The 5357-nt window shown below is 31.8% G+C and overlaps 1 long non-coding RNA gene across 1 annotated transcript; it reads left to right on the forward strand.

Moving 5' to 3' along the window:
* Window positions 1-1026: 1026 nt before the first annotated feature.
* Window positions 1027-5109, forward strand: LOC108743049. Its single transcript, XR_003231682.1, has 5 exons — window positions 1027-1252; window positions 4396-4472; window positions 4566-4642; window positions 4736-4812; window positions 4887-5109. It is a non-coding gene; the product is annotated as an uncharacterized LOC108743049 (long non-coding RNA).
* Window positions 5110-5357: the final 248 nt, after the last annotated feature.

Below are 5357 nucleotides of genomic sequence, written 5' to 3' on the forward strand. Positions count from 1 at the left end.
CAGTCCCAAATACGCTTCTATACATAGACAAACACTGTGGCCAATTCTGGAATATTTCAAAAGTGACATTTGAAGGCAATGTAGAGTGCATCATCACAAAAAGTACCCCAATTAACGAGCTATCAATGACTTAGAACAGCTGCCAGTTTGACAGCCACTTTATTTTACCGTTAATGCAAGCGTCACTTGACGAAACACTTATACCTATTCGTGACCTTCGCAACAGCTAGTACACACACAGCCCAATTGCGCGTGTAACGATTATTAGTAACCTGCACTATTCAATCTTCAAAGTTACTGGCTATTACCACAAAATACAAAAATAAGCTAAGTGTGAACATGAGGTCTGTTTGAAAAGTACGACGAATTTTCTGTTTTTTCAAAAATTATTTATTTATTCATGAATACCTATTTTGTTCCCTTCAAACTAATCTCCACCAGATATTATACACTTGTGCAAACGTTTTTTCCAATCCTCGAAGCACTTCAAAAAATCATATTTTGTGATCTTGTTTAGCTCCTCCATCGATNAATGTATGAAGAAAAATTTGTTGTATTTAACTTTTATTAATCAACAATATAGCTAAACAATGTCTTCGTCAAAATGATCCAATCAATCTCTACACTTAATAAAGCCTTTACTCAAACTGCTTTAGTCGTTGAAGCCCCAGATACGTTTAAAAATTCAAGGACTTCGAATTTTCAAAGTGGTCCTGTATCTACGCTATTTTTCAAGATTATTAAATTTAGTCTTTAGGGATTAGTTTCCTACCCTATACTAGATGAGGCAAGTCTAAAATAACTAAAATTTTTCGTTGTATTTTTAAAAGAATTGTATCTTAAGGAAATACCATCAAGAGGCTTTTTAATTCAAAACTGAAGCATCCTTTGTAGTATCTAGGCGATTTTTTTCTAATTTTTAATTTCCGTACACATACATATGTATGTGTAGAAGACGTGTTTTTTATTTTCCGTAATATCTACTCGATAGACAATGTAATAATAATAAGCTATTGGAATTGGCAACGTAGTAAATATGTAACCGTACCACTCAGTGCGATGATTATATGATTGTGTCAGTTGCTATTGTACTCTGCAAGTGTACCCTTATCGAAAATGAAATTTTACAGTTAGGACCGTATAGTGCGTAACTACGTTTGTTTCAACTTGAAGTGGTGATAATGAAATGGTTAATTACTGGAAAAACCGAATGAAAAGGCTTCATGCTTATGGAAAATTTTCTGTATAAAAGGTAGGCATGTTGCAGACAAAGAAAATTACGACGTATGATTCCAGCTAATCATTATTAATTTATACTTAAAATTTATGATAAAGGCATAATATTTTAAAGCGAAAATATTGAAAAAACATTTATATGCAGTATGCTCCAATCAGTCTTTTCTTTTATACTGACTATTTGGTAAAAATCCTTGTAATATTAAATTTTACCAATTTATTTATGTAATCGCATGCAGAAGAATATTTTTAAGATTTTGTTTGCACCCCTAACAATGTGTATAAGTACAATATTTCATGATAGATTTTAGGTACTCGCAGCTTCGTGCTCCTTGATGCCCTAAATACGTGTCAAAGATCATCGATGACCACATAAAACTAATTTAAAACTAATTTTTTCTATCCCTTCGTTGTTGTTTTCTTCGTAGTAATTTTTGTATATTGTTCAATAATTTCCAATTATACTGCCTTTAAGCGGATAGCAAACCTACGTATTTACTAGTGCATCTAAAAGATTAATTTTGAACATTAAAAAGTCCAGCATCAGTTTTTCCCAAATAAATGGAGTGGAGCGCAGCTAAAATAAAAAAAAATCGTTTGAACGTATCTGCCTAATAAAACCGTTTTTTTTTTTATTTTACGTAAAATAAGCGAGCTGTAATGGAATAAAAATCGTTTGTACTACGAAATTCGTAGGGATGTGTTAATCTTTTAGTACACCTAGATAATACTTTGCAGATTGTTGTGATTTGTAAATGAAAATAATTAAAATTCTATGATGTAGGTACGTTTGATTTGCATACTAAATCTAAATTAATGAAACATGCTTATGCTAATTTTATATTTTTATCTAATTTATTAATAGGTTGAAAAGTTGTGATAAACCAAACTTTTTACTTTAATGTAATGGCTGTTACCATTTTTTTTTCTTTTGATGGAAACACGTATCGTTTAATTTTTTAATTGAAATTCAAATGTACAAGTTAGAACGTCGCAAAGTGACATCTACTTTGTTGACTCGTGAAAATTAGAATTTTCACGGAAATTTTTCACGTACCTACCTAACAATTTTATTTTCAAACTTTGATAAAGGTATTCTAATTTGAATGGGTAAAAGTATACTTTTTAATAATGTTTTTACGAGGTCGCGATCGTTGAAAATACGAAAGGGGCGCACATTGAAAAAGTAAAATGGCTACGTCGGCAACAATATAACAATAATTAAACAGGTACAATAGATGACATATACAACAACCCACCAACAATTAAAAAAATATAATGGCCGCCAACGATAACAATAAGTACTTCAATAATGGATGAATCAAAATGGCTGATCAATAACGTAACACTTAGGCATAATAATTTTCTTTATCGTCGTCATAAGGTCGTCATTGCTAAGACTGGTTGGACACGCACCTCCACTCCTTATCTTGAATTAATCTTAGCATTTTCCTAAAACTAGAACAACCCATATCCTTAACTATTTACCAATAGTAATCTAAAATAGGTCTCTGACTAGACCTTCATGTCTGAGAAGGTGTCCTACCAACCTATCTCGCCTATTTCTTATTGACTTCAATAGAGTCCTCTTTCTCCTATTCTTTCCAATACCTCTTCATTTCCAACCTTCTCTATCCACGGTATCCTCATCATTCGCCTATAACACCACATTTCGAACGCTTCTTTATATCAGAATTCATATTCATTGCTTATAGAAAAAATATTAGGATTAACTGGCTTGTAAAGATTCGGTATCATACTATCATACTTATTTTTGTTCTTTCATTTCTGAAACTAGTGAAACTAAAATTGTGAAAGACATACAATGAAACATTTGGTTTATGTTCAGAATAGTTCATCATCGTCGAATTGTAACAAGGTCCACTTCGCTCTAAAATATACAGGAATTGTATTGGATAGATATTGTTATATCTATACTCATTTTTTCTCTTTCTTTGACTTAACTGCAAAAGCACATTAATTAAACTTGCAACTACCCTCTTTTATGTACCCCACATAAAAACTTCTTCCACATATAATTTTAAATTAATGCACCATAGGTATCTTTTAATCGCCTTAATTTCTTTCTTCACTTTTTTTTAAAGATTTCTCAAGTTCTTTATCGTATCTATCCGCCATCCATCTATATTCATCCACCCATTCCTTTGTTTTCAATACATGCTCCCAACACCTGTTTCAAAAATTCATTTTCTCTTTCTCTTTAATCCAATATTTACATTCCCTACTTTGCTATTGCACCCATTCCTTTTTTTATCCTATATATAAATTGATTCAAATTTACCACACTTACTTGTTTCATTCTTTTCTAATTCTTAAAACCTTTTTTATTAGTATCAGTCCCTCTCCACATCCCTTTATTATTCCCTTGAATTCATCCAAATCCTTATTTTGATCTCATTCCTCCAACACATACATCAAGTTTTATCATCGCTTTCCCATTCTACGATACATATCCCTTGTTCTCTTTTCATCGAAAACTCACACATTCTACTTTCATTTCCTACCCTAATTACGTCCAAGTCTTTTTTACTATTACGTCCAAATCTTTCTTCAGTTCTGCATCCGGCATTAAATGTAGAAAAAGAATCATTAACTTTAAAATCTGCCTAAAAGGGGTAACATCGGTGTTGATTGGCTAAGTAGTTAAACTGTTTTTTGCTCCCTGTCCTGTCTTTGATTCTGTTTTTCTCTCAAAATAAAGGGAAGAAATGAAAATTAAAACGTAGTGTTCAGTCGATATTCAAACGTATTTTAAATCGGAAGTAAATTAGGACGTCGTAAAATGACTTTTGACTGCTTTTATGAAATCGTGAAACATTAAATTTTAATTTGTTTTAGTCCTAAAAAAGTTTTCGATGCATAAAACTTTGAATGGAATTTTATAGGTAGATAGATCGATAGATAGGTATATAATAGCTTTATTAACAAAATTCTTATTCTTATTTACATTAGATGTGTGTCTACGTGTGTGTGCGTATGTGTATGTGTATTTGAGTTCATTCTTCTTCTTTTTTCTCTTTTCAATATCGTGCTCTTCGTTTCTTTTCCTCTTTTTTTCCTTCCTTTTTCTTGTCCGTATTATATGCCACATTCTTGCATGAGGTCCTTGTTCATTTCACTTATGTCTTTTGGTTTCAGATATTTGTATAAACATCAACAAGAAGTTCTACATGGGAGCCTATGTCGGAAAGTTTAGAGTTGCGGATGTGGCATTGGTAAATATATATTCAAATACATATTAATTAATTCTTTCGGAGTCGCAATTTTTAATATTCCTTGTTCATTTCACATGTGTCTTTTGGTTTCAGATATTTGTAAAAGCATCAACAGGAAGTTCTACATGGGGGCCTCTGTCGGAAAGTTTAGAGTTGCGGACGTGGCATTGGTAAGTAAATAGTTAAATACATATTAATTAATTCCTTTGGTGTCGAAATTTCTAATATTCCTTGTTCATTTCACTTGTGTCTTTTGGTTTCAGATATTTGTATAAACATCAATGGGATTCTCTTTATATGCGACATTGTTGGAAAGTTTAGGATTACGGACGTGGCATTGGTAAGTAGATATTTAAATACATATTAATTAATTTTTTTGGCGTCGGAGTTTCTGATATTCCACGATCATTACAGATTGGATGACGATAATTAATTATTATGCTTCATATTCGGATTCTTCCCTCAAGGTTTTACATAAGGCGATTGCTGGTTCCTGGATGTTCCGGGGGATTGGCTTCCTACTACCTTACTTTTTTAAATTGATTGTTTACGAAAATATATGAAAAAAGTGGATTTATTTTGATCGAACTTTAAATCAACTTCCGTATTTTTTTTTTTTTGTTCATTTCATATAATTTAATTCNTTTCTGTTTTTTCAAAAATTATTTATTTATTCATGAATACCTATTTTGTTCCCTTCAAACTAATCTCCACCAGATATTATACACTTGTGCAAACGTTTTTTCCAATCCTCGAAGCACTTCAAAAAATCATATTTTGTGATCTTGTTTAGCTCCTCCTTCGATGGCGTCTTTATCTCCTGAATATAGCGTAGGGTCGTCCTTTCATGGACCTCTTCAATTTCGAAGACAAGAATGAGTCACT

This window comes from Agrilus planipennis, unplaced genomic scaffold (genome assembly GCF_000699045.2).
Source record: "Agrilus planipennis isolate EAB-ADULT unplaced genomic scaffold, Apla_2.0 scaffold409, whole genome shotgun sequence".
In the NCBI taxonomy this organism is placed as follows: domain Eukaryota; kingdom Metazoa; phylum Arthropoda; class Insecta; order Coleoptera; family Buprestidae; genus Agrilus; species Agrilus planipennis.